Raw genomic sequence first — 11,574 nt, forward strand, 5'->3', positions numbered from 1 at the left:
CTAAAGACATTGGTAACAATAAAATAGAACATTAAGGGCTAAAAGTAAAATGTAATATATTTTCATGTAATGAAATAGACTAATAATTCGTAACACACACATATACATGACAAGAAATCAATAGGATATAGCTATTGAATTGAACCTGAAACGATGATAAGGACAATCATGAAAACATAAATTGAAGAAATATTCTTGGCCATCCCCTCGTCAAGAAGCAGCTCCAACTCTATCCAATTTAAAACCCTGTTTATTGATTTTGATAGTTGCTGGGGCAAGTTCATATATATATATAATATATATAGTGGTTTAAAAGGAGAACTGAATTCATTGCAATTCAATTAATGGCAATTAATTTGGTCAAAAAAATTAATGGCAATTAAAATAAAGTGTAGCATTTAATGACTCTTAAACAAATTTGGATTCACAATATTATGCAAAATGCATGAATGGAATCACTAGGAATGCATTTGTAACGTTAGTCAAATTTGAACATTAGTGCGGCTTACAAGTACTTATCTGATCCTATTTATAAGTCACTTTCAACATGTTTCATCAGTAGTAAAGAAAATTTTAAAACTAATCAACTCTATCTTAAAGTTTAATAAATTTTTAACTTTACCTTTATTAAATATACACACTTCAGTAATATATTTTCTCTCTCCTACATTCAATGGAAGGTAAAAAGAAAAATTTATAATAAAGATTTAATAATATGATTTATAAATAGGACCAAAAAATTTTTTTCTTGCTACCTTATAAATAGGACTTGAGGGAGTAGTCAAAAGATCATTGATTTTTTTTTTATTTCATTGTTTGGCACCTTGAAAAACTTGAGAGAATTACCACCTCTTGTTCAAACTAATATGAACTCTCTTTTGTGTAGGATCATTATTATCAACAATGGCAGCCTCACTAGTACTTTGAGAAACCTTTGATATATTTATTATTTAATGTGATTGTAAATCCTTAGACTCAAACTTGAGACCTTAAAGTAAGTCAATTAACTCCCTTGGTTAGTAAAACCAAGCACCCCTCAGTTAAAAAAATTACAAATAAGTTTGATTCAAACCAGAAAAATTACAAATAAGTTCCCTCAAAATTATAAAAATGTGCCATTGAATAAAATGAATAGTACCTATCCTTATTATAAAGCATATTAAAATTGATAATGTTTGATATAAGTTATCTGATGGAATATTAATTATATTTTTTCAATATTACACCTATTTAAGCTCATTAATTTTGAGAAATAATGTGATGCAAATTTGAAAATGTTCATTTAAATAGGGACAAAATTGAAAGTTTATTATATTTTCAAGCAAAATTAATAATTTAACTATGCACCTCTCCTTGTCTTTAGTGATGTAATAACCCCAAATTAATAATAATAGTAGTAGTAATAATAAAAATAAAAATAAAAATCTGGTGGGTATTATTTTGTAATTTTATCAATAATCTTGGGTCTTTTTTGTAATTGTTCTCCATTGTCTTTTTACTTAAATCTTCCTCCTCTTTGTTGATAAAAAGAGACAGAAACAAAGCGAACGAGAGACAAAAGCAGAGTGAATGAGCGCGAGAGAGAAAGAGAGTTCTTCAAGCTTCCACCAACCTTTACTCTCCATTCTTCTTCCTCTGTCATTCATCTCGGTCAGGCCTTTTGTTTCTTCCACTCTTCCTTTCTCTTTCTTCTCTTGTTTACTAGTATGTGTGAGTGCAGTAAAAAAATACTGCTGCTGAAAGCTTGATGGAACCACGATCTCCTCCTCCCTTCTTTTCGTGTGTGAAGGCCGAGTAGTTGGTTTGCTATTATTGGAGGTTTGCTTGATGATTTCTTTCTCTTCTTACCTATGCTGTTGATGTCTTCTTCCATCCCCTATTCCACTGTGCTAAGTTAGCAAATTGAATTCTTCATTCTCTTCTTTATGTTGCCGGTGTGTGTATGTGCTAAACATTAATATTTCTCTTGCTTTATGTGTTAAATTTTAAACTCTTTTCTTTCCCTTTTGATTTAGAGCTATACCATTAAAGGAAGAATTGTTTCTTTAGCTAATATTAAATTGAAGGCTTGAATTTTGTTGCTGCACAAGGAAATTATGATATGGGTGTGTTATAATATTTATGTTAATACTTGGCAAAGGATGATTAAGAAGTATAATTAGGATTATATTATAACAATACAATTAACTTGGCTAAGAATAAAAATGGAGAATTTGGGAGGCATAAAAGAGGATATATGGAAAATTGAATTAATTTGTAGAACGAATTATTAAAGTTTTATTATATCTAATAGGGACTTTAGAAGAAGAGAAGCTTAATTGAAGTTTTGAGAAGAGAATTTTAGAAACTTGACAGCATACTAGTTAAGTAAATAACGTTCCCCAATATATATATATATATATACAGAAGCAATGATATTTCTTTTACCTTATTTAATTACTTTAATTGTTTTGAATAGATCTTTTTAAATTGTATCTTATGATTAAGTTCATTCATATGTAACTAATTTGTTTATTATTCAACTTTAATTATGTAGGCATTTTCATGGTATTATATATATATATATATATATATCATACATGCATGGATAAGATAAATTATTGGTGAAAAGATCATTTATATCTTATAAATTAAAGAACAATTTGAAATATAAGGGTTTTTAGATTCCATGCATGCCAGAAATGTTTTATGGGACTGAATACAAAACGTTGGTTGCTAACGATAGTATCATTAGCTCTTGGCGCACCATGGCATACCTAGCTAGCAGGGCACATTAAAAGTGCTAGCACCATGTGTCGGCCAACACACATTAAATGGAGGATGTAATTCATGGATATAATTCACATATGTTATTCGTGAGCTTTATGCTTACGCCTGTTTTACGTGTCTTCTAGCCATGTTGAATGTTACTTACTCTCGTGAACTTGTGTCCACACCTGTTATTCATTCTATTTCAGTCCTAATAGAAAGGAAGTTTCCACATTATATCTTCATCCTTAAGAACTATATTTTTATGAATTGTTTTATAAAAAAATTTAAATCTATTTCTTAATTCATTAATTATGATTATTTTGTTTTATTTTATTTTTCTCTCTTCTACTTATGTTACTTAATTATCACGATAAATTGTGTTGTTATTTTTTAATACCATCGATAATTAGATTAGTCACTTGTTTCTTATTACATGTGTTTATAGTTATCATTTTTATTTATTATTACTATTATTTGGAGACGTTATTTACTAGAAGAATTTTTAGTATTCAAATAGTAGAGGTGGACCTGCTCTTCATTTGACCTTGTAGGATTCCTTGAGACAATAAGTATTATGTTGCTCTGTTCAAATTATGGATTAATGTAAATATTTAAGTATTTTGGTTTCGTTCTAGATTCACTCTATAAATCATAGAGGCAAGATCCTTAATTAAATTATTTTAGGTTTGTATATATATATATATATATACACACACACTATATTGGAGTAGAACTCCAAATGCTGCTTTGATATTTTTTTTGATAGGTTGTAGAGATTTCAAGTAATTCAACTTACAGGGGAGACTCTGTCAAAATTTCTACAGCAAGTTTGAATATTTTGTAAATACTAGTATTTGTTTAATACAAATGATGATTATATGATGAGATTAGATAATAATATGTCAAATATTATATGGGTTTGGGTTTATGGAATATGAGTTTTCTTATATTCTAACCAGTCACACTTTAAACTTTAAGGGTGCGACAAGTGAAGTAGTTAGAACTGCCTTAAAATAAAAATAAGAGGAGGTACCAATGAAGGCCCCAATTTTCATTAACTGTCAATAACTGCCAACTAATTAATGTGGTTTCCTACCCATGTAAATGACTACTACAATACTCCTCTGGTCTTATTTATAGGGCAGAGAGAGAAGAAAAAATTTTGTTCTATTTATAGGGTATTTACCAATTTTCAATGCTCTCTTTTACATTTTTGCCCTTATTAAATACTTTGAATAAAAATATCAGTAATAAGATTTAAAAATATTTATTAAGAGCAAATGTGAAAACTTGTTAAATTTTAAGACAAATTTAATAAGATTTAAGATTTTTTTTTAGTCAAAATATGCTGAAAGTAACTTATAAATAAAACTAAAGTGAGTATATTTTTTACCAAGCTAACAAGTAACAACCAAGGATGGCATATTTTGGAGATTGAGAAAAGTGCTAAGCTTGGTCTTGAAAATTGATCTCCTTTGATTTGAAAGTGCCTAATGAATATTTTCCTTTTTAAGATTTAGCAGGAACCATCTAAAAAGAATTTTTGTATAAGAACAAGGCTTATATACTTAACCTTATATATTTAATTTTTTTATCTAATCAAAATAAGACATGTGAATTTTAATGTGTTAATAATATTAATAAGAAGAATTTGTTATAGATTAAATAATTTATATAAAAGTACTCCATCCGTTCAAAAATATAAGGCATTTTTTGATGAGTTTCATATTAAAAAATGTAAGACATTGTTAGTCTTTTAAGATGTAATTATTGTATTTTTTTTTTTAAAGTGCCCTTATTGACAATGACTTTATAGATTAAATAATTTATATAAAAGATATACTCCCTCCGTTCAAAAATATAAGACATTTTTTTAAGAGTTGAATATTAAAAAATGTAAGGCATTTTTAATCTTTTGAAGTGTAACCATTACTTTTTTTTTTTTAATTGTCTCTATTAATAATAACTTTATATTTATTGTAAGGTATTTAATAGGGATAAATATGAAAAGATATAGTTAATTAACAAGTAGGTAACTACTTTATTGAGGTGGGATTCAGTTAAAAATGACTTACATTTTTGAATGAAAGGAGTACATGCTTTGATTTAATTGAAAATAAGTACCTTAAGTATATAAAGTTTCTCCTCCGTACAATTAGTGATGAGTTTTCAAAATTTCACTCAAAATCTTTGAAATTAGAACCACGAGTTATTTTTTATATGGATTAAACTATATCAATTGACCTACTAAATCTCTGGTTTTATACTATATCTTATAAAGGACATTTTTGTAAGTATGACTGAATGTACAAGAAGGGTTGAATCATGCAATAAAAAAATTGTGTGAAGTGAAGAAGACACTAATAAAACAGTAAAATAGAGTAGGAGTTGAGAGATACAATCATATGCTCGAGAGTTAAAGTTCAATAATGAGTAAATGCAACAAACGATATTAGTAGATAATTAATATTGATGAGTGACGTGTGCCGTTTCTAAACCACCAAAATTGCTTGCATTATGACAATTTGGGACATAGGATATGTTTAGAAAATATATCAACCATAAAAATTAATGTTGATCTTATATCATTCTAAGTGGAGGGATTAATTCAAAGTAGGTTATTAAAAGATTAATAAACATGCATTTTCTTTTCCACTCAAAAGATAAATATGATTGATATTATAATTTAACTGAAAATTAGTGAAAACATGTTAATGAAAGTATCTCCTTCAACTTAGTCAGTCATTAGGCCCAAAAAAAATAAAAACTTAGCCAGTCATGACCAAAGTGTATATAATTGTAAGGTAATGAATATTATTATGTGACTTGAACCGAATATTAACAAGACTATATAAGAAACATAAGTTGTCATTAGAATATGAATGGATTGGAAATACCAGGTGTCTTCCTTGTCATTAATTTTCCTTACCGATCCACTGCGTTCATTTTTCTATTTCAATAATTAGGGATGATGTAAGCGTCCATTATAAATTTAAATGAAATTAAATAATTTGACTCTTGAAACTAACTTGTTTGCATTATTGTAGATTTTGCCCATTTGTTGGTTTCCTCGAGCAAAAACAAACGATATGGATTTCTTTGCCCGTGTTTCACTAATGATAAAAAGACTATAAAAGAGACAACAGAGCAATACATAAACTAGAGGCTCAATGAAGGCGACAAGAAGTATTATTTTTTCATTTTTATCAATCTGTAAATAAGTGTGTTTGAATTTGTTCATAATGGTATTGAATTTTTGCTCAAGTCACTTTAATATTTTGCAAATACACATTAGTAATTGATAGTATTTTTGATGAAGAGCAATTCTATCCTCTTTTTATACCATCTACATTGTAAACTCAATTCGATAATGAAGAAGTCTTGCAAACAATAAGTATGTTTAAGTGTGCTTAAGAAGTCTTGTAATATATTGTTCTTTGTAATTAAGTTAATAACTCTGTGATGTTGATGATAAGGCTATAAGAGTTGGCCAACAAGTCAGGTTAGGCAAGGCCTCACATAATATTAAGGATCCTATATGGATAACGCCAAAGATAAGTAATACATGTTTTTATTCTATATAATTTTGATTATAGAGCTTTCTTTAAATATAATTTTGACATTAATGTTGTGTTTTTCTACAAGGCCATCATGAACCCCCTACTAATTTGTACGGTTTTTATGTGTTAAGACATGCAGCTTGATTGAGTTCACCAAAAAAGTAAATTTAATTTTATGTTTTATCTATTTTTTGTTTTTCTTGGAATTGCTAAGTTAATTTTCTTGTTCTTAATCTTTTCAGATGTTCAATAATCCGTCTCTATTTCTTGCACAACAATCATCCTTTGGAATAGTGAGTTGTGTAGTTGTGTTCACATCAGAAAAAATTGGTGTGGTTGTGTGTAGTTAGACAATAGTTGGTGCAATTAGACAATAATTCATTTGATTTTATCAATATATTTGATCATACTGGATATCCTATCTATAAGTTTTCTATAACCTATCACTGTTAACATCAAAATCGAGATAATCAAAGGACTAAACCCTCTAAGGATTACCAAGTTTTTCATGATTCACAAATGGGAGAAAAATATTTTTTCCATAATTTCAAATGGAGGAAGTAATTTTAAAATATTTGCAATGGAATCCCAAGATTTTCAACATTCAAAATACTTCCCTTCACTTGTACTAAATTCAAAATTAGAGTTTTAAACCGATGCAAAAGCCTAGAATTCAAATGAGACCCAAAATATTTGATTTAAGGCTCAAAATTATGAATTATATAGAATTTGGCACTTGCGTTGTGACTTAGTAGCCTCTATACCGTGCGCCGCGACTCATTACATGATATTTGACAACAAATTTTTGTTGTCATATGATAGCACTAGGAGCAAATTTTTGACGCATCTCAAATTTCTGTCCGACGTTCGATTGAGGTGATTTTAGTGTCTACACGAAATTTTCTCCTGAATTTAGCTAATGGCACAATTTCACACTCCAATTCATTTTCTACAAAGAGTTGGACACTTAAACTTATTTTTACAAAAAATTACAACAATAGTATCCAAACTCACACAAGTGCTAAAAACCTGCACCGACCACTCAACCATATTGAGCTAATTGGATGGTACACCAAGCTCCTATGAATAATTTAAATGGTTAGATATCCTACCCTTTGATTGTAAAAATCTTTTGTAAACTGTCATGACTTAAGATGTCTATTTGCATGGTTTTTCCGTAGCCTTCTATTAAAAAAAATCCTTTGTTTAGATGATACAAAATATCTTAAAGCTAAAAGAGGGATGAACTAAAATTCAAAAGCAAAAATAAAAAATTCAAAGTAACAAGCTTATATTTGTTCTTCTATTGATAAGAGACGAGAATCAAATATCAGAGAAGAGATAATATTAACAAAAACATCAATAACAAAGATCGGGTGGAGGAGGTTTATGGGTGGATTTATTGAAATTTAAATATAATAAAGGTGTGAATTTTAGAGATGATGTTTGTGTAAGAGATTCTGATTCTGCTCTTTGGAAGGATATTGTTTCTGTATGGCATCATGGACAGGGTATGTGGGTTAGACATGTGAAAAGTGAAAGGGAAACTAATTTTTAGGACGAGGACTGGTTGGAGAATGGCTTGTTTTTGGCTAATGAAGTAATAAAGGAGATTCCTGATGAGGTTAAAGGATAGAAGGTTAGGGATGCTGTGATAGGTGGTGAATGTTGGAATGGGAATGTGTTGAAAGATTTGGTGTCGGATGAAGTTTTGAGTAGGTTGCATTTGTTCTTGTTTCCTTGTGAAGAGGGTTTAGTGAATGATTGGAAGTGGCGTATGGGTGCGAAGGGTGTATATACTATGAATGAGGGGTATAGGATGTTGAGTCAAGATAATTGGGGGCAAAAGGATTCTTTTTGGCGATATATTTGGCGATGGCCAAGGACTAAAAGAATCAAGGTTTTTTATGGCTTGTGGCTCATAATTGTTTATTAACAAATACTTATAAAGCTTGAATCTGGAGTGTTAGTGATGAGTGTGTGGTTTATGGACAGCCAAAGACAGTTGTTCATGTATTAAGAGAGTGTATTACAGCAAAAGAGATTTAGGAGAGTCTCATACCTAGTAAGTTGAAGTCGGGGTTTTTTTCCCTAGAATTGAGAGATTGGTTACTTCTAAATTTATCCTGCCGAAGGGAGAAGAGCGGTGGTCTTCCTCGGTACTTAGTATTTGGAGGTACATGCTGGGTGATTTGGAAAGAGAGGAACAGGAAAATCTTTGGCGAGCTAAGCAAACCTCTGAATATTAATGGGTATTGTCATCGGATTTTGGGTTTTGTCAAGAATATGAAATAGGCCATGGAAGAGGTTGGAGGGGATTTGGGTGGATGTAAAGTGGGAAGCTTCATAAGATGGTTCCCACCAAGGGAGGGTGGGTAAAGCAAAACTCTGATAGAGCTTGTAAGGGTTTGGAGAAGAGGATAAGGTGTTGCGGTGTGGTTTGAGATGAGGAAGGGAGATGGTTGGTGGGTTATTGCAAAGACATTGGCTATGGCAGTGTGTTTGAAGCTCAAATATGGGGGGCTTTAGTTGAGTTGGAGATCTGTTGGATGGAGGGGTTTCGAAAGGTTGATGTTGAGCTTGATTCTCTGACTTTGGTTCAGGTCTTGAGGAAGGACGATGATGTTGGAAATAGGAATACTGCTTTGGTACAGAAGGTCAAAAGCTTTTTTAGACGGGATTGGTTGGTGACAATGCAACACGTGCATAGGGAAGGGAATCAGGTGGTTGATGCGTTAGCTGGGCTGAGTTTCGGTTTGGGTATGGGTACGCAGATGTGGAAGATGCCTCTTGAGAAAGTGGGTTGGGTGCACTTGGCTGATATTATGGGTATTCAATTTGAGAGAGGTTGAGTAGGTTTTTGTTGGTCTTTGTGTTTTTCATTTTATTTCTGGGCTTAGGCCCCATCTTCTACCAAAAAAAAAATCAATAACGAAAATATGGAAGAAGAAAAAAAAGACAATCATAATAGTTGATATTTCAAATAATTAAGGTCTATGAGGATTTTGAAATTGTAAAAAAGTTATAACAAAAGATGGATCTAGATTTGGATTTCCATACAATTTTATATACCCAAAATAAAAATTTAGTTCAAATCTCTCATGTATCTAAACGCAGCTAACAAGAAGATGAAAAAGATGTTGAGTAGGTAAATTGGATGAGAAGATCTATGGGCCCAAAACGCTTATCATTAAAAGCTTAAATCGGCTATAAATATGATTCATGTGAGAAATCAACAATACGAGTCATTGTATTGTATTTTAAAAAAAAAAACAATATGATTCATTGCACATTCAAGGACTTGAAGGCGTTGAGGACATGTGGACTTGAAAAAATTCAAAAGAAATAAAGAAGAAAAAAGAAGTTTATCTAAAAAAAACAATATGATTCATTGCACATTCAACTCTTTATTTTAATTAATTACCAATCAACTTAGAAATATGATAGGGATGAGTTTGAAATGTCAAATGCGTACATTGCTGCGGGTCAAAAAAAATTTGTACCATAGCCCATAGATATTTTAGTAAGATCCGTTGAATTGTGATGACACAATAGAAGGCCCAAAACCAAACAGCAAGTTCGTTTCATTTCACCTAATTTATGGACCACAACTTATTATGGCCATCTTTTTGATGTAAAAGGCAGTGTTGAAAGCTACTTACCCATAATTCAAAAAAAAATTATTAAAATATATTTTTAATTATTTAACTTTATATAAAATTTTATTTTAATTTTTTAATTTCATAAAATATATTTTTAATATTTTAACCTAAATATTGTTAGTTTTATCTTAAGAAAAATTTACATTGAACTTTTAAATATTGTTAAAAAATTATCAAATATTGATATATTAAATTTAATTTTTTTTAAATAGCAATGATTGACATACAAAAAAATCATTTAAAATCAACTGTATTAAAATTAAAGGATTGAAAATATATTTTATAAAATTAAGAGATTAAATTGAAATTTTATATAAGTTAAAGGATTAAAAGTATACTTTAATTTAAAAAATTATATATATATTCTTTTTATTTTTAGTTTAGTTGAATTTATGCAATTTTTGTTTGCAAAAAATTGAAACAAAAATTATTTTACACTTCATTTTAATTTTTATTTTTGAATTGAAATAATATATACTAATATAGAATTTTAAGTGGACTAAAGTGTATTGTAAATTCATATTTTAAAGTTAACGATTTCAACAAAATTAAAAGGGAAGTGAATATAATTTATTAAAAATTACTTTCCATGTAAACATTGGTTCAAACATCATAATAATAAATAAATAAGTAATGTTTTTTAAATTTGTCATGATAACTAAAATTATTAAAGAAGTGACTGTATCGCCATTTTTTTGTCACTGCAACGATCACGTTTAAAGTTCAAGATTGTAACTTTTCTTATATTTTTAAGTGGTGTGATCGCATTCAATTTATAATGATACCAATAATAATAGTATACTAAATTATTAAGACACATTTTTTCCCAATATATATATATATGGACACATATATCACACACACACACATAAAACCATGAATCACAGTAAAAAATATTTCAAATTTTATAAGATACTTCAAGAGGGACATTTAATTTAAAATGTCACTTTTCATGCTATGTATTGTATCCGACTATCCATGATATGCCATCAAACATATGAAAAAGTCTCAAAAAAAACTTGTGGGAACAAATGGAGTCACCATATGTAGTGTCTTTTATTTTGTTTCTTTTTTTTTTTTGAGCATTGGCATAATTTAATTTGAAATACAATCAAGCATTAAATGCAAATATTTCTCTTAACAGATATTTGAACCTTCATTTATCACATTGTAATGAACTAGCTCGCTAGACAAAATCCCACTGTTTCATTTTATTTCTTTTAATTGTTTGTATACACATTTATTTTACTTATCTAATTAATTGTTTCTTTTGTTGTTACTTAATTACATTTCAATCCATATATTTTAATTTAGCAAAAACAAATCCAAATATTTTAGGAGCTTAATAAAGTGGATACATTCTTCATTATCCTACTCCCATCTGCCTTATATATAAGTTACTTTTTAGAAAAATTGATTGTCCTTTTTTCAAACAATTTGCATGAAAAAATATAAAATTACTCCCTTTCTTTTAAGTTCTACCATTTTGTATAATCTTTTTATCAGTAGAGTAAAAGGTTACACATGAGAAAGATTATATTCTTAAAAATAGGGTTGATATATAATTTGGATCTTAAATTATAGGTCTAGAGGCGATTTGA

General features: G+C 29.1%; 1 long non-coding RNA gene across 1 annotated transcript; it reads right to left on the minus strand.

The window, feature by feature from the left end:
• Positions 1-1,412: 1,412 nt before the first annotated feature.
• On the minus strand, positions 1,413-8,932 carry LOC129297712 (uncharacterized). The gene is made up of 2 exons (XR_008590235.1): positions 8,374-8,932; positions 1,413-1,876 (listed from the first exon to the last, which is right to left on the minus strand). It is a non-coding gene; the product is annotated as an uncharacterized LOC129297712 (long non-coding RNA).
• Positions 8,933-11,574: the final 2,642 nt, after the last annotated feature.

The sequence above is a fragment of the Prosopis cineraria genome, unplaced genomic scaffold, assembly GCF_029017545.1.
Source record: "Prosopis cineraria cultivar Desert tree isolate PC_DT_omini unplaced genomic scaffold, ASM2901754v1 PC2, whole genome shotgun sequence".
Taxonomy (NCBI): domain Eukaryota; kingdom Viridiplantae; phylum Streptophyta; class Magnoliopsida; order Fabales; family Fabaceae; genus Prosopis; species Prosopis cineraria.